This window comes from Bison bison, unplaced genomic scaffold (genome assembly GCF_000754665.1).
Source record: "Bison bison bison isolate TAMUID 2011002044 unplaced genomic scaffold, Bison_UMD1.0 scf7180017864332, whole genome shotgun sequence".
Taxonomy (NCBI): Eukaryota; Metazoa; Chordata; class Mammalia; order Artiodactyla; family Bovidae; genus Bison; species Bison bison.
In genome coordinates this window covers 904,186-926,877 of record NW_011494904.1, presented here as the reverse complement: position 1 = coordinate 926,877, position 22,692 = coordinate 904,186, and positions in this window count along the sequence as shown.

Sequence of the window (22,692 nt, the reverse complement as noted above, 5' to 3'; positions counted from 1 at the left end):
AAAGTACTGGAGTTTCAGCTTTAGCATCATTCCCTCCAAAGAAATCCCAGGGCTGATCTCCTTCAGAATGGACTGGTTGGATCTCCTTGCAGTCCAAGGGACTCTCAAGAGTCTTCTCCAACACCATAGTTCAAAAGCATCAATCCTTCGGCGCTCAGCTTTCTTCATAGTCCAACTCTCACATCCATATGTGACCACAGGAAAAACCATAGCCTTGACTAGACGGACCTTTGTTGGCAAAGTAATGACAAACTTAGACAACATATTAAAAAGGAGAGATATCATTTTGCTGGCAAAGATCTGTCTAGTCAAAGCTATGGTTTTTCTAGTAGTCATGTACTGATATGAGAGTTGGACCATAGAGAAGGCTGAGAGCCAAAGAATTGATGCTTTTAAATTGTGGTGCTCGGAAGACTCTTGAGACTCCCTTGGACTGTGAGGAGATCAAACAGTTTCTAAAGGAAATCAACCCTGAATATTCATTGGAAGGACTGATGCTGAAGCTGAAGCTCCAACATTTCGGCCACCTGATGTGAAGAGCTGGCTCACTGGAAAAGACCCTGATGCCGGAAGATGCTGAGGGAAGGAGAAGAAGGGGATGACAGAGGATGAGATGGTTGGATAGCATCACTGACCCAATGAACATGAATTTGAGCAAAATCCAGGAGAAGGTGAAAGACAGGGAAGCCTGTGGTGTCACAGAGAGTCCACACAACTTAGAGACTAAACAGCAACAACAACTGTTTGCCTTATCTTGCATCACTCTGTTCCAAAGGCCACATGTTCCAGCCACAATGTAACATTCACGCCCAGTCACTTGTACCTGACATGCATGCCAGTTCCTTTTAGACTTTGTTCATATTGTTCTATATGCCTAGGATCTCTTTTCCTCAATGTCTTTACCTTGCTGACTTCAGATCATCCTTCAAAGTCCAGAGCAGATGTCAGCTTTTCTTTGAAGCCTGTCTGTTCTGACCCTTCCACATAAAATTAATTGGATCTTCCTCTCCACAAACTTGTGTGGTACAAGTTTTATTGTAATACTTATCATGCTGCATTATACCATTAATTCTTTGCCTAGATTTCTTTTCCATCAGCAAGGACAGCAGGAATCTGAATTCATTTATCTTAAAATCTCTGTTGCCACCCCAGTACCTAGTACATATTAATTGATTAATTATTTACACATTCACTCATAATATATATTTAGGCAATAAAATGATTATAGCTATAATTTAAAATCACAACTGTGACAAATACCCTGAAAGAAAAGTGAGGGTGTTGTGAGAGTTGGCCTGTGCTGGAGGAGACTTAGTTTTTAAAGGTAACATAAGTGATATATGAAAGTAAGTGAAATATGAGTAAGATATGAGTCGAGCAAAAGTTAAATAATTGCAATCAATGTCCTGGAAAGGCATTTCAGCTTGGGGTTGAAACAGCATGTACTCTGAAATGGGGAACATGTCATCTAAGATATTAGAAGGTTAACAGTTCTTGAGTACAGAAAACCTATAGACATGGCGGCAGCGGAAGTGAAGAGAGAGGCAAGGGCTATGATGTTTTGGAACACATTAAAGATATTTAACAAACGAATGGAAATCTCTTTCAGGGTTTCTAGCAGATGATGACATGATCAAACTTGCGTTCTGAAAATATAATTTTGGTTGCAGAAAGGAGAGCAGGTTGGAGGGGAGGCAAGGGTGAGGGGCAGAGCGACCTGGCAAACTGTGGCAGAGCTGGGAAGAAATGAACGTATTTTAGGAGGCGAAGGTCAGCCAGACTGGGTATTGGGCTGGTTAAGGAAATAATGAAAGCCATATTATGAATTGTGTTTAAATATATGGTATGTGCAGTTTAGTGGTGGTAGCATTCAGTGAGATAGAAAACATCAAAGAGAGCAGTTATGGGTGGTGGTGGTGAGTGGTGTGGGCATGATAGATTATGAATTTGGTGTATTTCTGAGGCATCTTTTAAACATCCTATTAAAATAGGAGCTCAAAGAAATGGCTAGAGCTTGAGATAAAAACTGGTAAAATTCTTACCAGGCAATAATTAAAGCCATCAGCATGAATTGAATCACCCAGGTGAGGAGGGCAGATTGTTATATATAAAAAGCAAAGAATTGAGATCCAAGCCAACATATAAGGATCTGGCAGACAAGTTTGATCATATAGAGGAGACAGCAGGAATTGCTCAGTTTAGAAAATTTAGTCCAAAATCATGGAAACTGAAGGCCAGGCATGTTTCCTAAAAAGGGAGGAGGATAGGGGAGAAGCAAAGATACATATTAAAGACATATATAGTAAGATAAGCTACTAAAAATATTCCTTGGATTTATCCACATGAAAGTCATTTAACAGAGGAATGATTGGGAGAAAATGAAATGTAGATAGAAACTATAGACAAGTTTGTTGAAATCTTTTGTTGGAAACTGGCGAAAGAGATTCCACGTTTGCTGGAAGGCATGTGAAGTCAATAGAGGATTTTGCATTTACTGTTTTTCAATTGATTTTAAGGGAGGAAAAATTCAGCCCACTTTCTTGCTGATGGGAAAGTTAAGAGTGAGAGTTGAGATCTTAACATGAAACAAAATTGATATTCTAAATAGAATTGTGAAGAACTTTGAGGGAATGCGCTGAGTAAAACAGAGGTAGGAAATAATAGATTTAGAGGCAACTTAACCTTTTTGGAGGCTGGAAGACTTGACTCTGCTGGCTCAGTTGGAAATGATGTCAATCCCAATGATTGTGATCCCAGCTTATTCTGCCTGGGGTACTGACTATGCCAGTAGTATACTCTATATGTATACAGCCCTAGGCTTTCAGGGCTTCAGAAACTGCAAAAGCACAGCCTGTGAAGATAGGATCCCCATCAGTTAAAATTAACCGGGCTTCAAATATAAGATAATCACAAATGAACTCGGAACTTGCAAAGAAGCTCGAATATAATTTTGTCTTGATCAATCCATTGAATCAATTCACTTAAAAGCCAGTAGTGTACTTTTTACCAAGCACAAACACATACACATGTATGGTGGTTATAGGTAAGTATATATATAATATATATTAGCATATATTTCATAAACCACTCCCATACTTAATGATGAAGTTTTTTAACTTTGTGGGGTTTCTATTCTAATGCAACCATATATACAATAGCCATCTTCAGCCACACACAGCCCATTTGCACGGTTGTTCTACAGGAAATCAAAAAGGTTTTCATTCTTTAGGTTCATCACAACTTTAGCAACTCTTTATTTTAGATTGTATTTTTCCTATTTATTCTGTGCTTTAATAGGGCAGTGTTCTGTTATTGGTAAAAGAATGATCAAAAGTAAAAATCACAAAAGAAATAAACTCTTGTTTTGGAAATTTGAAAAATATTCAAAAGTATGAAAAAGCAAAGGAAAACCTCTTACTTTAAGAATCCGCACCAGGTTTATATACCCTTGTCTAATTTCTTTATTTAAATATACACAGGGAGAAATAGAGAGAGACCATAGGAATTCTAATGTACATATAATTTTGTATTTGACCATTTTTCTCCTCACAGTTTATTATGGGACTTTATCATGTCATTGATCATACTTTGAAAACACCACTATTTGAACAGCTACATAATGTTCCATCATGAGTATGTAACATCATTAACTATTTCTGGACACTTGGAAAAATTAGAAATTTTTATTATAATAAAGAATACAATATCTGGTATATTTACACTAAAATGTATTCATATTTCTAATCATTTCAGTGGGACAGAGTCACAGGAACAGGCTCACTAGGAGACTATTAATGTCTACTTCGGCTTCATTGACTATGTTAAAGCCTTTCACTGTGTGGATCACAACAAACTGTGGAAAACTCTTAAAGAGATAGGAATACCAGACCACTTTACCTTCCTCCTGAGAAATCTATCTGCAGGTCGAGAAGCAACAGTTAGAACAAGACATGGAAAAATGGACTGGTTCCAAATTGGGAAATGAGTACATTAAGGCTGTATATTGTCATCCTCCTTATTCAATTTCTATGCAGAGTATATTATGTGAAATGTCTGACTGGAAGAAGCACAAGCTGGAATCAAGATTGCCAGGAGAAATATCAATAACCTCAGATATGCAGATGATACCACCCTATGGCAGAAACCAAAGAGGAGCTAAAGAGCTTCTTGATGAAAGTGAAATGGTGTGAAAGACCCTGTTTCTGGGCAAGATTGAAGGCAGGAGGAGAAGGGGATGACAGAGGATGAGATGGTTGGATGACATTATCAACTCGATGGACATGAGTTTGAGCAAGTTCCAGGGGCTGGTGATGGACAGGGAAGCCTGGCATGCTGCAGTCCGTGGAGTTGCAAAGATTTGGACATGACTGAGTGACTGAACTGAACTGATGAATGTCTATGCCTTTACAAAAAGCTAGACCAACTTATGGGCCTACCAGAAGTTTAGGAGATTCTCATCCCATGACATTCTCACCACACTGAGGAGTCCAGAACTCACACACTCATTGAGTACTCTTGCTTTCTTTTTCTGTACTCTAGAATTGTTGATTTTTTTTGCTCATATTTATATTAAAATGTTAACATATATCATATTGATTTATAGAATAATTTATATTATTAAAAAATTTTTTTCATACTCATAGTGATCTTTGCCAATTAACTTTTTACCTTTAAACCTTTAAAATATTTGATATATATATATATATCCAATATCTTAATAATATCTTTCCTTTCACCTTAATTTGCAGAATATTTTCTCTTCACCTGGGCTTACCAGGTGCTGCTAACAGTAAAGAACCTGCCTGCCATTGCCGGAGATGCATGATATGCAGGTTTGATCCCTGGGTCAGGAAGATCCCTTGCGGAGGGCATGGCAACATACTCCAGTATTCTTGCCTGGAGAATCCCATGGACAGGAGCCTGGTGGGCTATGGTCCATAGGCTCACAAGGAGTTGGACAAGACTGAAGCATCTTAACAGCAGCACCTGGTGATCAGGAAAATTTTTTATTGATTTCTTATCAACTTTTATTGAAGCAATTTTTTACCTTGAGTTCTTTATCTTGGTTTTACTTTTTGGGGGTGTGTGTAAGACATGAGTTCTTATATTTTAGGATTTCAAGTTTGGTAAAATATTCCTGTTGGTTTCCTGGGCACAGAGTCAACAAATCATATCACATTTCACAAGTCATCTACAGAGTCCAGACTTAGCACTTACATTTTGTTCAGAATTAGTTCAAAAGGTAGAATCCAGCTTCTCGTGTCATTTTCAAAAAGAAAATCCACTCACACCAAACCTTTTATGATTTTTGTTGTTTGCTTAAAAATGCTGTGGTCACTCATTGTTATTCATAGAATCCACTTCCTCAGTCCTTTTTCTGTACTCTCCATATTCTTTCTTTTTCCTTCCTTCCTGGTCCGCCTCCTTCCCCTCTTCAGCTGTGTTATGAATTCTCATCCTGGACTTTTGTAACTTTTGTTATCCGAACTTGCCCAGTGGTATCACCCTCAACCCAAGTTATTAATACTTATCAAACTATTTCTTCCAATAAATACATAGTTTTTCCTAAAAAGAATCCTGGTAAACTAAATTTTCTCTATTAGTTTTAAGGATTAATTAAGTGAAAATCATTCATGGAATTCCTTATCATTTATTTACATCAAATATTGAGTAGAAAGTTGAGAACTCTGTAGTTGGCATTTCCAGGGTAACTTTTTCAGACAAATTACATCAGTGTCTCTGATTTTCACTCTATCTAAGAGAACTCCATCTTGCAGTTGGTGGTGTTGTTCACCCACTAAGTTGTGTCTGACTCTTTGTGACCCCATGGACTACAACATAACAGATTTCCCTGTCCTTCAGTATCACCAGGAGTTTGCTCAAACTCATGTCCATTGCATCAGTTATGCCATTTAATCATCTCATCCGTTATTTCCTCCTTTTCCTCCTGCCCTCAATACCTGCCAGCATCAGGGTCTTTTCCCATGAGTCAGATCTTCACATCAGGTGGCCAAAGTATTAGAGCTTCAGCATCAGTCCTTCCAATGAATGTTCAGGGTTGATTTCTTTTAGAATTAACTGGTTTGATCCCCTTTCAGTTCAAGGGACTCTCAAGAGTCTTTTCCAGCACCATAATTTGGAAGCATCAGCCTTTGGTACTCAGCCTTCTTCATGGTCCAACTCTCACATATGTACATGACTAGTGGCAAAACCATAGCTTTGACTATATGAACCTTCGGCAAGTTGATGTCTCTGCTTTTTAATATGCTGTCTAGGTTTATCATAGCTTTCCTTCCAAGGAACACAGTTGGTGATATAACTAAATAACAAAGAAAAAGCCTATGTTTTCTTTGAATGAATAAACATCTTCACATTCTAGTGTGATGCTGAATCATACTGAGGTAGGAGACAGCTGGACCCCGGGCTAAGCTGCAACTAGTCTCCTGCTTCCACTTTGAGATAACTGTGATTGGGTGGAGGACAAATCAACTGCATTATTCTAATTCTTTTGGTTAAGGGGATTTCCCAGCTTGACAAAATGCACAGAGAATATCCTCAGTCTGCTGCTGCTGATGCTAAGTCGCTTCAGTCGTGTCCAACTCTGTGTGACCCCATAGACGGCGGCCCACCAGGCTCCCCCATCCCTGGGATTCTCCAGGCAAGAACACTGGAGTGGGTTGCCATTTCCTTCTCCAATGCATGAAAGGGAAAAGTGAAAGTGAAGTCACTCAGTCGTGTCCGACTCTTCACAACCCCATGGTCTGCAGCCTACCAGGCTCCTCCATCCATGGGATTTTCCAGGCAAGAGTACTGGAGAGGGGTGCCGTTGCCTTCTCCATCCTCAGTCTAGGGAGGGGCTAAAGAAAGGAGGATCTGTCAACCCATAATATGTCCTGCCAATCTCCCAGAAACCTTCATACTGGAATCTATCTTGCCTAAGGGATGTGCATGCAGCCACCAGGGAGAACCCTGAAGCCAAATATGGGCACAAGCAAGATGATTGGCCAGAGACCAAAAGACTGCCCCCATATACACAATCTAAGCCATCCCCACTGGGTGCAACTCATTCCAAATGTTCGCCTATGTATTCTTCCACACATACTTTGTTTCTAATAAATGCTTTTTCTGCTTCACAATTTCTGTCTGTTGAATTCTTTCTTCAGAGAAGAAGACAAGGAAAGAGATCCTGCTTCAAGCCACTGCACCCCTCATTGCCCCTCTCCCAGGTTAATACCTGTAGGAAATGAATTTGTGTCATTGGAGACCAATGTGAGGATTGTTTCTAAGTAGTTGCTCTCTTCTGATCTGCATTGTTATTAGCTACACAGAATGCAACCATTGCTCAGCTCAGGAGCTCAGATTTAGCCACAAATGCCACAAGCAAGGAGACATCAATTGTCTACTTTTCAGTAAGTCATTGCTCAGGAAGCAAGGCTTTCACAAATATTCTTGTGAGCTGGCTATGCATAAAGCACACAATTTAAAGGAGAGAAATGACACTGCTGTTCTCAAATGAAGTGATTGCATTATGTTTGCCACACTAAACGCACACATTCTGAAGTGTTTGCATAAAAGCTTTGGCTTTAAAATGTAGCTGGTCTTGTGGAAGTGATTCTGATACTTAAAAGTCTTTAAAGGTGTTTAGCACATACCAATTTGCTGCTGTAACAAGTCCAAAGCACTTTCCTTACTGGGCAAGGGGACAAAGAAGCCATGGTTAAAAGCTCAAATTCTTTGGCTGGGTCATTCTAGAGAAAACAATTTATGATTCTGGGAGACTGATCAGCATTCCTCCAAGAGCTCCTAGCCCTAAATTAAATCTCTGCTGCCTGGGCACAGCTGCCTCTGTGTCACTCATTTGCAGCCCCTTAGACTGACAGACATTATTGTTTCTGTTTTTTTGCCTCAGTTGAGTTAGGGAACGTGCAGACAACCACCTTATCTGAACTGTCACAACTGTGCCTCATCACCCTCAGACAAATGGTGGAGCTAAAGGGACACAGATAACTGAAGGCCTTCTGAAACAGACTGTCGAAGGACATTGGCCAAGAAGACTCGCCTAATTTCCCACTGTTTAACCTTTCGTCCACATTCAGTAAGAAGACCCCATCCTGGTAATGGCTTGACATTATTGGTTGCGTCAAACACTATCATCCACATTTCACTAAAAGCATATAGGAGAGATAAGAACATTTGCAAGAAACATTTTTGCCCCACACTTTTGCTTATGTAGTTTTTACAGCAATTGTTAAGTCTTCACTGAATACTAAACAACTGGATTCTTTTGACTCTGGGAGGAAGCTATGGTGCTGTGTAACTTTAAGTCTAGAGTGTCTAAAATTAGCAGCTGGATGATCTGGATGATTGGAACAGTAGGGAAGCTTTGAGACCAATGGATTTTATTTTACAGTTACATCTGATGTCAATTCACAAGGTCAAATATAAAGAAGCAGGAACTCCTCTCTGACCATTCAGAGGCTGGATGGCATCGCCTGCCATCTCCACAACTGCTCTGCAGAGCAGAGAGAGAGCCCCACAGTAGTCTCCTCAGTTACTGCTTGAAAAATAATTTCAGTTAAGGAGGATAGGATGCCTTTTTTGCCAAGGGGCACCATAGTCCAATGTGTGTTTATCCCTTTTAATTTAATTTGTCTTGTTCTTTTTAGGGCTCATGACTGCTTCAGGGTTGTGGAGATGGCTTAACCGTGAGTGAGATTTGTCATAATAAAGTACTATCTTTCCGAAGATCCTTTCACTACTTGAGTGACTACTAACAAAAAACAAGCTAATATGAGGATAAAAACAAACACCCAATGATATTTGTAAAGACTTCAGCATAGCTTTGTTTTCAGATCTTCCTATCAACACCTAGTGCGAAATTCATTTCCGTTTATTTCTCTTCCTTTTGTTTTCTCCTTTCTAGACCCATTTCAGATAATCAGAATATTGCATATTTTTTTTCTAATAGCCTCCGAGAACATTGGAGAGAGCCCTCAGGTGTTTTAACCTATACCAAGGAGCTGAGAGTTCCTTTGGAGCTGGAAATGGTAACTCACTCCAGTATTCTTGCCTGGAAAATTCCATGAACAGAGGAGCCTGGCAGGCTACAGTCAACGGGGTTTCAAAGAGTCAACATGACTGAGTGACTGAGCACTGAGTCCACACTGAGCGTCAGGAGCTGAAAGGGCCTGGTAGGGCTGGAGGCCGCAGCACTGAGGACGGAAGGCCAATGAAACACGAAGCCCATCTGTTCATTCAGCGTCTCTTAGCCCAGGATTTCTCTCCCTCACTCTCACATTAGGCTTCTGCTTAAGCTTTGGTTGGAAACAAGTGAAGAGAATCACAGAAGTAGCCCATAGAAAGAACTGTATATGGAAAGGTCACCTGACCTCCAGACGGGCTCATGGCGGGCGGCAGATGGAGATGGGCAGCCAGCGGGAGTGAACGTACTGTGTCACCTGAAGACCATGTCAGCGGGCACAAATTCATACCCCGTGGGGATGTGTGTTTTCTCTGAGGCAGATGGAATACAGGTGTGTGAGAGACAGAGAATGGGAATGTGCAGGAGGAAGTGTAGGGAGCATGGTGGGGTAAGGAGGTGGCAAATGACTACCAAGACAGTCAAAGAGTTGTAAATATTTCATGGGGTGCCCATCATCTCTTCACAGGTGGGGATTAGATGGAAGAATGACTTTTCCAAGATTCATGGAATGGGGCACCTCAACAAAAGAAAGACACTGGCTTCGATTCAATGATAATTGAAATAGAATTATCCAACAAAATGTGGGAAGCCCAGTTCACTTGTGAGAGGAAAAGAAATTACAGTAAACACTGCTCTGGTTTTCTCTGTCGTATGTGGCTGGAATGCAAATGTTTCTGCCCAGGAAAAGGGAGTTGAGGAAGTGGCAGCAATTACAGGGAACAAAGCTTTTTCCAGAGGTCGTCCTTTTCCCGACTGAAGGGCCAGAGGGTTACTGGAACCAGCAGTATCGGGTGAATGCTGATGTGAGAGAGGGAGCACAGTGAGTAAGCTCAGCGCAGTCACTTTTGTTGAGGGTCTTCCCCATCTGGGGGGCAAGTGCGCTATACCAGTGCCTGTAACATTGGTGGCATCGATTCCTCAAGTTACAAGTGAAGTTCTTTTGTCTCTTTGAAGACAGCAAAACAGGAAACGTAGACTGCAGTTACTGTTTCAAAATGTTTGTCCTGACCAGTGATTATTTTATTGGGTCTTGATCACCATTAAGAAATGCTATTCTATTAATAATGAAAGTGAAAGCGTTAGTCTCTCAGTGTGTCTAACTCTTTGCTACTCCAAGGACTGTGGCCTGCCAGGCTCCTCTGTCCATAGAATTCTCCAGGCAAGAATACTGGACTGGGTAGTCATTTCCTTCTCCAGGGGATCTTCCTGACCCAGGAACTTAACTTGGGTCTCCTGCTTTGCAAGGTAGATTTCTACTGTTTGAGCCATAAGGGAAGCCATGTCATAATACGATAGAAAGGAACTAAGAATTCCGGTGTATCATATGTAATAAATATTGTGTCAAGAAACTTGTCAGTTCTGTGTGTGAGCACATGTGTAGTAATGATGTAAAATATATTTCTCACCTTATCTCAAAAAATTTGAAAGCCACTGACTTTGGTTCACAAAACAAAAATATTGGTAAGTGTGATGGATGGGGAGGGAAACAAAAAAAAAAGAACAAAAATTGTTGATGAAAACTCAGAAGATTTGAGTTCTACTTATGAATGCCTAACTTACTACATTGATTCACTTTACTCAAATATAAAATTAAGCATCTATAGTTCTGAAATTCAGAACTATAGTTTTTCAAGTTCTGAAATTCAGACATAATCTTACCTTTAACAGAATGGGTCACATGGTGATGAATGAAGAATTGTTCAGAGACTAAGGATCTGAATGCTTGCCTCATCCAAAGTGATTCTCATACTGCTGTTACCCAGAAGAGCAAGAAAGTTTCAGCCTCTATTTTATTTTAATAGGTGAACAGGAAGACTAATAATATTCCCTTTATAGGTTTTTTTAAAATCTCAACATTGAGTATTCAAAAGTTTTATATTGATTTTTGTATCTGGCTAATAAGTCTCTTGGTAGCCAGACCCTGATATGTTTTTAGCTTTTTTTTTTTTTTTTTCTCATACTTTAACCAACTTGTCATTCCCTTGGGCTAAATCAGCAGGCTATTAGTTTGCCCAATGTATAACCTCAAGTCTCATGGAACAAGGGCTCACAGCTACTAGATTTTTCTGATGTGGAATTTACTTTTCATTTTTATTCAGAGCACTGTCAGCTCTGCCTTTAAGACTAAAGTGAAAACATAACTGTCTGGTAACGAATTTGAAATCTCATAAGGAGAACATGTTTTAATGCATCTTGCTAGTGTAGAAAAATACATCAGTGTTATATTGAAAATGTATCAAATTCTTATTTTTTACATTATATTTATGATATTTAAAATGGTAATCATTTTAATTTTTCTCTAGGTCAATTGATTAGTATGTATTTAAATATTTTCTTAAAAGAAAAAGGAGACACTTAGTCTTCAAAAGTGAGGAATGGATGAACGGCAGGAAGAAAAAATTGACTATCGGCAAGACAAGAAATATGGTGCCAGTGCCCTTTTAAAGATGCAGTGGGGAAGCAATTTTTTTGTCATCATTAAATATTCCTTAAATGGAGTTTTTGTATGCTAATAGAAGTAAATCCCAGTGATTTTCCCCTAATTGAGCCTCTACTACGCAAAATATAGTTTCAGAACCCTGTTGGGTTTATATTCTTGAAAGGGCTTATTTTGGGGGAATCAGAGACCTGTTTCTAAGGTTGCAATGGTTGGGATTTTATATACTTTGCCATTTTGTCTGATTTTCTTTGTACATCCTAAAATTCAACACAGTTATCAACTAAAAGTTATAACAAAAGTTATCAACTGGAAACATGAACCCAACATACTCTGCCTTCTCCATACCCAAGGAAATTCTGGAGTTAGTACTAAGATTTCAGAGAAAAGAAACAGTGCCTTACTCTGTCACACAACATGGCTCAATTGTTTGTGCTTTCTAGGTTAAGTCAGACAACTGTTTCTCTAAATAAAAGTTATCCATTTCTCCACGTTTAGTAATTTCCCATGCAAGCATTTGCTTTGTATTATGCACAAGAAAATCACATGGTTAAGGAAGACTTTTGGTCAGTGTTGAAAAAGTCGAGATTTAAGTTTTATTCCAAATCAATGCTTCCGTTGATTAATTCAATTGAAATATCTTTTTATGAGAACATATTGGATTCTACTCTTTGAGTTTGGCTCTAGTGTTGTAGCCACACGTTCCAGGAAACACACTCACTCAGAAGGACAATGCAGATGGTGGAGTGCAGTTTATTACACCGGTGGGCCCAAGGCAGAGTTTCCTCTTAGCCAAGGACCCTGACCGACTTTTGTGAAAATCGTGTATACCTTAAGTGTACTGCTCAAGTCCACATCCCCTAATTCCTTAAACCTAGCCTGGAAAGTGTTAAAGGGAGATACAATCAGGTTACAGCCATGATTCATAATCAGAAGGGTCTGCTGGTTATACACTGTGCTAAGTTGCTTCAGTCGTGTCCGACTCTGTGTGACCCCATAGACGGCAGTCCACCAGGCTCTCCCGTCCCTGGGATTCTCCAGGCAAGAACACTGGAGTGGGTTGCCATTTCCTTCTCCAGTGCATGAAAGGGAAAAGTGAAAGTGAGGTTGCTCAGTCGTGTCCGACTCTAGCGACCCCATGGACTGCAGCCCACCAGGCTCCTCCGTCCATGGGATTTTCCAGGCAAGAGTACTGGAGTGGGGTGCCATTGCCTTCTCCCAGTTATACACTGTAGCCTACACCAATGGGTGCCATAAAGATTACAAAGGTGATTGATACATGGGGAATTATTACATTCGTTTTGATAACAGGAAATCTTGGTATGCAATCTGGTGTGTATCAGTCTGGGAGGCTAGTTTGCTGTAGGTATGCTATCCCCATGGCTTCCAGGCACATAGTCCAAAGCTCACTGAAAGTGCAAGATAGGGTTTCCTTCTTTTTCAAGATGAAGTCAGCTCAACCTGTTCCTTTCCTCCCTCACTAGAAATATAAAAATGATTACAAGATCCTGTCCCAGGACAACAGACTATTACTAGTAGCTTAAAAATGAAACAGAGAAAAAAGGCATATCTCTCCTCTCTGCAGGTCTAGATTTTATCTTATGAATACTATGCATTTATTTCTACAGAACCTTTCAATGTGTTATATTTATATATTTTTCTATTCACTTGTAAAGAACTTGAAACTCGGCCTGATGAAAATTAAAAAAAAAAATGGTATATTTGGTAAATTTCCCACAAGTTCTACAGCTGCAAATAAAGAAAACTCCAATTACTTTCAAAACTACCTCCCTGTGTATTAGATTAGAAAACCACTAATAGCTTTTGAGCATGATGGTCTAATATTTTATTCAGGTCTTGCTTAGAAACACACTGAAATCATTACCTGACTTTTAAGAAAGAGGAGTTCTTTTTCCAATTAAAAATAAACCCACTGGCACACCCTAGCTCTTATTTCTTTTGCCTAGAAATGCTCATTTGACTTTCAAATTAGAGTATAAAGGGATATCAACCAGAGAAAAGTGATGTTCCTGGAGGTGACATTTTTCAAATTTGGTTTGGGCAGTACTTAGCCACAAATTTGACCTTTTTGTTTTCATGGTACGGTCAACAAAATAAACAAACAAAAAAATACATAACATGTAATATCTAGCATTCTGCTTTATATTTTTCAGGGAGTAATAATTTTGATTGGAATAATAGCAAGCAACACAGAAGTTACTTTTGGAAATTCTAAGCTAACAACACTATCTGTGACAAAGCAGTGAATCTCTTTGTAAGCAAACTGTGAGGTCATGAAACAAACTAGACACACTAAATCTCAGCATGGTAATAGGTGCCTTGCAATTGGAGGACATTACAGGCAAATTTCAGCTTTGAAATTTTAGTTCTAAAAAGATGAAGAAAAACAGATGGCTTAATATATTTTGTGGTACTTACAAGACACTGGTGGAATTCCAAGCCTTTGTTTACATGTACAACTCTATTTGAGAAAATAAACTTTTATTAATGATATTTGACCTAGAATATGTTGTTTGATTCCTCCTACCCCCATTCAATTGATGTTTTATATAAAATGCAAAGAATCAAAGAAAAATGCAACACAAGTTATCTTGTTTATTGCTTTGCCAAAGCAGGTAATTCACATGTATTTCAGAGATAATTTTATAGTCTAGAATGACACAATCTTATTTCAAACTTAAAAGATAGGTGCATGTGTCTTAGAAGACTGAGAGAGCACAAGATAACTATAAGCTGTTTCAGTGTGCAGGGTTCAGCTTTGCACTGGCAGACTGATGCTTTTGTAAGATCAATGACCATACTATACAATTCTTGAGCTTGTTTTCTATTTTCATACAGTATGGTTCATGTCTATGGCCTAAAGATACACTGTAATTTTGCCATTTCATACTGGATGGTATAACGCTATAATAGTTCTATTAAATTTTGTTAAAAATTTTTGGAATCTTAGTCTAATGCAATATCTCAATATGACATAACAGACATACAAGAAATTCCAAATCAGCCCATCAATCACTGAACATATTCTAATGACCTTTTCAACAAATATTAAAATAAAATTCATAACCAAGGAAATTCTTTCAGTGATTTTTATTTTGAACTTATAATTAAGAGTCAGAATAAATTGGAAAACATTTGAAAAATAAATAAATGCATGAATCCTCTAAAACCATAAATTGCTGGGAAAAGCCAAGTTTTGAACAAAGACTTTGACAAATATTTGTGTTTAATTTTACATTAGTTATATACATTTTAAAATATGTAGCTAGTTTTTCCCCCTTCGGTTTTCTTCCTTGATATTTTTATAGCAGTCTATTTCTAATTTTTTCTTAGTGGTTTTTATTAGGCTTTATAAATTATTTTTGCTTTCATTTTGTCTTCTATGGTTAACATTCCCTTAATTAACAATTTGAGTGCCACATGGCTGGTTTACTAATAACATTAATTGTATTAGTTGTTATATTTACTATCTAATGGTTCACTTTCTTACTTTTAAATCAATTAAAATACATTAATGACTTATAAAAGTAAAAGAAAAATATAAAATTATTTAATATTTTATCTTTCCCCAAGTCTCAACTGATTTCATTGTAGACCAGTACATTTTTCATTTTTAAAAATATTTATTTATTTATTTGACTGCACTGGATCTTAGTAGCAGCACAATGAAGATTGGGATCGTCAATCTTCATTGTGGCATGTGGGATTTTTCATTTTTCATCATGAGGACTGTGAAATGCAATATCTCCCGCCATATCAATAAACAGCCATTAGTGATTTCAAACCTGCAAATGTGAATTTCCGCACTTGGATGGGGCCCCAGAAGGGAGACCGATGCCTGCTACCCAGCAGCTGTCAGCAGCCTCCACTCCCTACATGACCAAGGATGTAATGAAAAGCAAGAAGCAGGATCCTGGCCCCAGGTAGCTGAGATGCATATGAAAGGAATGGTTTCAGTGAGCCCAGATGCTTGCATCTTTCCATACATAGAAGAGAGCTGAATTCCTTAACTTGAGATGTCTGGTTTTCCTTAATTAATGATAATTTTTGATGTTCAGATTATCTGCCCCCTTCGTTGCAAACTTCTGTATAACCTGCTCCTTCCCAGGCTCCTTGGAGCAGGCTCTCAGGGCTACTTAATGTCTTAAGAATTCCCACTGAATAAACATAACTCTCTACTTTCATGCTGTGACTATATTTTTTAGTTGACAGAACTCTTAGTTGAAGTATGTGGAATCTAGTTCCCTCTGCAGTGACTGAACCCAGGCTGCCTGCATCAGGAATGTGGAGTCTTAACCAATGCACCACTAGGCAAGCACACATTTTTCAAGTGTGCATTAATGAAAGAGTCAGTGTCACCAGATTCCTCTTTTTCTCTTATAATGTACTACTCTATGGTATGGTAGGAAAGTTGAATAAAAGTGAAGGGGAGAATTGAGGTGCTTTATGGAGAAGGCAATGGCACCCCACTCCAGTACTCTTGCCTGGAAAATCCCATGGATGGAGGAGCCTGGTGGGCTGCAGTCCATGGAGTGGCAAAGAGTTGGACACAACTGAGCAACGAATACTTTCACTTTCACTTTTCATCTACAAATAACAACACACCAGAAAAAAAAAAACACACACACACACACAAAAACAAGAGCATTGAAGACAAAAGAAATTTATAGTTTTGCTTAACAAGAAGTCTGTAGGTAGCTGATTTCTGGTTGGTTGAGAATGCCATGAATAGAGGAGTGGCAGGCTACAGTCCATGGGGTCACAAAGACTCAGATATGACTGAACAACTGACACTTAAGCAGCTAAAGATCAGGGCTCTTCTGTGTTTCTGTTAGTTGTCTATATAGCTCGTCATTCGTCTGTCTTCCTGGCTTAAAAAGCTGTAGCATCTTTAAGCCTCAGTCCTCAGGCTCCTTTTCTCCTGCTCAGTCACTCAGTCATGTTCAACTGTTTACAACCCCATGGACTATAGCCTGCCAGGTTTCTCTGTCCATGGGGTTTTCATGGCAAGAAATACTCATTCAATTGTTGAGTATGTCTGACTCTTTGTGACCATATGGACTGCAGCACACCAGTCTTCCCTGTCTTTCACTATCTGCAGGAGTTTGTATCAAATATAGGAAGCAAGGTTGAATATTGTGGTGGGAAAGAGTGATGCTTGTGTCTTAGCAGATATACTTTTATCAGAGAGAAGCATATTTCCAGGCACCGTCCAGTAGATTTTCTTTTAGGTCTGTAGCAGCTTCCAGAGAAAACAGAAAATTAAGTATATTAAGATTCTTCAACCTCAGAGCTTTAGGGCTTTGCCATTAAGGAACAAAGAGCTAGAAATAGCTAATGGGTAGGGGATAAATGTGTCTTCAACAAGTGACAAGAACACAGAAGCTCACTAAATAGATTCTCAACATGATTTCTAATTAGAAACTGATTGCTTCCATCAATGGAGTTGAAAATGTTCCTCTAATTGTTGTCAAAGGTATAGCTACGAGACCAAGAGCACAGAGGTTAGAGGCAACTGTCAGACAAAGCAAACACACCAGAAGTAGTCTTGGAGTCAGTAATTGGTGACATGATCATCTGTTTATAACGTTGCTAGCTAAATGATAACATGCCTCAGTCTGGGGTAGAGATTCTCCCATTTAGTTATCTGATCATGCGGTGACTGTGAATCATTTCAGAAATGTGGAGGCTGTCTCCCTAAGTTAGCTTTTGCTCCCCACAATGCTCTTCAAGTCTCTGTCCCTCATTGTTTATTCTCCTTTCTCTCTCTGTGGGTTAATCAAATATCCAGCGCTCAAATGCCACAAGCCAGAGGGAAAGAGAGAGGAAACAGAATGGACAAGCAAGAAGGGACCGGGAGACAGGTTTACCCTGGGGTTTTAGAGCCAGGATTCTGGGCTTTTTTCCTCCCTCCCACCCCAGGAGCATGAGACAGCTGTAGATAGTGTGGGTAAATCAGAAGCTAGTTCCAGCAGGTGAGGTGGTAATTGATGGATGGCAAGTTATTTGAGACACAAATATAAGGTGAAAAGAGGAAGGGAGAAGAGTACAAACTGTAGCTACCAGTGGTCAAGGTGGAGGGCTCATTTTGCCAGAAGACACACAGGCTTGGAATATTCCCAGAAATAAAGGAACTCGCAGGCATGGAGAGGAAGAGCAGTGAGGGTGTGAAAAGTTTTTGTCCCTTTCCTGTTTACCTGATCCTGTTTCCTTTAAACCTTAATTATGAAAATGAGATCACTAGGTAACACTTAACCTAACTGTTGACTTATGCTCTCCTAAAGGCACACAGTGCCTTGACTAATCTGTCAATTCTTTCCCTAGATTAAAAGAAGTAAGAATGAAGAATTAAGTAAATGACTATCACTCTACCCCCAGGAATCCCCTTAGCAATCCTGCTGGCAGACCACATGGATGAGGTAACATATGAAGAAAGCCCATGGGGAGTCAGCCAGCCTGGGCACAATGGAAAATAGATGTAGAACTTGATCTGCCTTGATTATGCACTGAGATTCTTTCCCCTTTTCCTCTTAAAAACTGTTATGGCTGATCAGCATCTTTGGAGTTGCATTTGAGGACATGAGTCTGCTTTCTCCCCAGATTACTGGCCTTCTGATTAAAGCAGACTTTCCTTGCTACCCTGAAGTACTGGCTTTCCAATCACAAGCTGTCGAATATGAGTTCAGTAACATGGATGATCTGAGACAAATTAGGAGAGTATGACATCTGAGATTCACTGTCACTCCCTGGTGTGTTTGTTCTTCCAACTAGCAATGTGTTTTAGACAGTTTTTTGGGTAGCCCCCAACTTGACCTTTAATAACTCAAAAGGATAACCACTACCCCATAGAAAATAAGTTATCAAAAATGCAGCACTTTTTAAAAACTCCACTGGAAGACCCACTGCAGCACCTGCATTTGGCAGCAGCCCCAGCGGACTCTCCATTCACCCCCGAACATAGTCCTGCTTCTCCTCTTGGAAGGTTATGGGCAGCCATTTCTTGTGGAGATTTGTGAAACAAGTTCTCCTTAGTTTGGCTGAGTAGCCTTCTTTTTCACTGTATTGTAAATATATATATATTTCATATATATATATATGAAGTGAAATGAAAGTCACTCAGTCACATCCAACTCTTTGTGACCCCATGGACTATACAGCCCACGGAATTCTCCAGGCCAGAATACTGGAGTGGGTTGCCTTTCCCCTTCTCCAGAGGATCTTCCCAACCCAGGGATCGAACCCAGGTGTCCAGCATTGCAGGCGGATTCTTTACCTGCTGAGCCACTAGTGAAGTTCATATTTAATTTTTTGTATATCATGGTGTTTTGACTTCTTAAAAAAAAACTTTCTGGCTAGGAAAAGACTGCCTCTCCAGAGGCAAACCAATTCTCATAGCCAGCAAAGGGCCTTGCCAGATGCAGGCTGATATGCAAACTAACAAATCCACAGCACCCGCTTTCTCTGGCTCTGGCACCCCAGGAGGCAATATCCTTCTGTCTTAATCCTCCCAGGGTCAGGTGCCAGGAAATTAGGGACTGCCCCTGTAGCCCAAAGCACTCTGAGGAAATACTCAAACCAGCCAGTCCTAACTATTCACTCTGCTTTGCCTTGTCTTTCCCACAGAAACCTCAATAAAATTTCTAGTCTAAACCTTCCCCTCACTCCTATTTTCTCCCTCTTCTCTACTCTGGTGCTTTTCCATGTGGCCCTGCATGACATGCAAAGCCTTCTGTCTCTAGGATCTAGAGTACAATAAACTTCATTGCCTCCTGAGTCTCTACTCTATTTCCTCTTGTGGTCAGTCTTTTATAAGACTGATCAACATATAAAAAACATGAAACATCCACCCCCAAATATTTTTACCATAATACAACTAACTCCCTGATATTCAAAATAAGTGGTAGGATTTTGGAGCAGGCCCTCACCTCCTTGCACAGATACAGGTCTAGGGAAAAAAATGTCTTGGGAATGAAGTGTGTATTGAATTTCTAAAATCAACCAGATGTGCTGGAATTTATATCATTAATTCATGTTACTGAGTGTTTAAATAGTTTATCCATCAGTACTGCCATAACGGTGCATACTGGCTAGCAGCAGCTATGGTTGTACCCTAGGTGAGTATTACCATCAAGATTCTGGTCCCCTCAGTACAAAGTAGGTCAATGGCAACTCTTAGACAATACTGCCTTCCCAATGATAAGTCATATCCTTCTGAATTGTGATGTTTTTGGAATTCTTTCAAGGTCTCTTTAAATAAATAATCAATTCTTAACTTTCTACGCGTCCTAATAAGGGTGAGTTTGGGATCACTGTTTAAAAAAACTCTATATGGTTTTGGACACTTGTTAACAAGGAACTAGATACTAGATAAAGCACTAGATACTTTAGTGCTATAATAAGACTTAGCCTTTAATTTCATTTGATTTTATCATTTTGACTAAAGGCTATTACAGAATAACAAGTGTGACATTGTCTCATGTTACATATGACATTTTCTACAATCATAAGCCAATGTTTAGTTTTGGAAAAGATCACCTACCCACCTATTCCCCTTCCAAAATATTCAGAACCTGAGGGAAAAGAGTAAAGCCAGTGGAAAGAAGGTCTGAACACTGTCTTCGCCACTTGCTTGTTCTGTGAATAGAAAGAGATTATTTAAATTCTCTTAGCCCTCATTTAGGACTTCATGGTGGTTCAGATGGTAAAGAATACACTTGCAATGCAGAAGTTCAGGTTTTGATCCCTGGGCCAGAAAGATCCCCTGGAGAGGGGAATGGCAACCTACTCCAATATTCTTGCCTGGAAAATGACATGATGTGTCCGTGAGGTCACAAAGAGTTAGACACGGCTGAGCAACTAACACTTTACTTTAACTTTAGTTATTAATATTTTCCTTGTTATTTAATTATAATTAAATAAATAATAAAATTATATTATTATTATTATATTGTTATAATAAAAATTGTTTCCACACAATTTTTTAGTGTGACATATGGCCATGTATATGTACAGTTTTATTTGTTTACCTTGCTTGGACAGTATAAAAGACCATCAGGAAGCACTGTGGACAGAGCATGGGCCAAGAACTGGAGTGGATATCTGTATATCACCCGAAATAAACCTTGCAGACTGAAAAAGAAAAGGCAAGGGATTTACTCTGGCAATTTGAAGTGAGGTGGTCAGCCTTACATTACTAAGAGTTAACTATGTATAATAAGAGTTAACTAAATATAACCATGGCATCTGGTCCCATCACTTCATGGCAAATAGTTGAGGAAACAATGGAAACAGTGACAGACTTTCCTTTTTGGGCTCCAAAATCACTGCAGATGGTGACTGCAGCCATGAAATTAAAAGATGCTTGCTCCTTGGAAGAAAAACTATGACAAACCTAGACAGTGTAAAGTAGAGATGTTATTTTGCTGACAAAGGTCCATCTAGTCAAAGCTATGGTTTTTCCAGTAGTCGTGCACAGTTACAAGAGGTGGACCATAAAGAAGGCTGAGTGCCGAAGAATTTATACTATTAAACTGTGGTGTTGGAGAAGATTCTTGAGTGTCCCTTTGACTACAAGGAGATCAAACTAGTTAATTCTAAAGGAAATCAACTCTGAATATCATTGGAAGGACTGATGCTGAAGCTGAAGCTCTAATACTTTGGCCACCTGATGTGAAGACCTGACTCATTGGAAAATATCCTGATGCTGGAAAAGATTGAAGGCAGGAGGGGAAGGGGATGACGGAGGATGAGATGGTTGGATGGCATCACCGATTCAATGGACGTGAGTTTGAGCAAGCTCCGGGAGTTGGTGATGGACAGGGAAGTCTGGTGTGCTGCAGTCCGTGGGGTCACGAAGAGTTGGACATGACTGAGCAACTGAACAACAATAACAGCAGCCTGAAATGAACACTGCAAACTGAAAAAGAAGGCAGGGATTTATTCTAGCAATTTGAAGTGGGGTGATCAGCCTTACATTACTAAGGATTAACTATATTTAAAAAGCAAGGAGAGATGTCCACTGCCCATTTTCCCTCATGGATGCACATATATTTAGATCATTACTGTGCACATAAAGGTCTGCCTCCCAACGGGCCATTTTGATTTGTAACTGGATGAAGGGATCCCTCACTCCTGATCTTTCTTGAGCCCTACTCTGCTGCTCTTTGGCTTTTGCCTATCCTTTAGCCTGTTCTTTTCTTCCTTTGAAGGTTTCTTATTAAAAGCATTTTTGAATTTAAGTTGAAGGTGAAAAGTGAAAGTGACGTTGCTCAGTCGTGTCCGATTCTTTGTGACCCCATGCACTGTAGACTACTATGCTCCCCCACTCATGGGATTTCCCAGGCAAGAGTACTGGAGTAGGGTGCCATTCCCAGAATGTCAGCCAGTTTTATTATTATTATCTTTTTGTCTCAGGTGACTCTACTGGTAAAGAACCTGCCTGCCAATGCAGGAGATGTAAGAGATGGGTGTTCAATCCCTGGGTTGGGAAGATCCCCTGTGGAGAAGGGCACAGCAACCCACTCCAGTGTTCTTGCCAGGAGAATCATATAGACAGAGGAGCCTGGAGGGCTACAGTCCATAGGGTCACAAAGTGTCAAACACAACTCAAGAGACTTAGCACCAGTAAGCTTACATGCTTTTGTAACCTATGTCTACCTCCTCTGGCACCAGAGTCTGTAGGGAGAGAAGGAAAATTTGCTCTGTATTAGCAACAAAAATACATTTCTATATACTTGTTAGTGAATGAAACATTGGTCACAAATTCACCCCTCTCAGCACTCATGGAAATTTAAGATCTAATTATTTAAAATGAGCTTGAAATTTCATAAAACATCAAAATCCAGAAGGATAATTGTGTCCTGAGACTATCTATTTACCTATTATCTATCTAGCATCTCTCTCTCCATATATATATGAAGATCTGACAGTAAGCCATGATGAAATAGTGACAAACATGATCACAGATGTAGTGCTTATCCAAATTGTGTTCTGTGTGTTGCCTATCCATATCCTTGGCAAAGGCAGAAGTGGG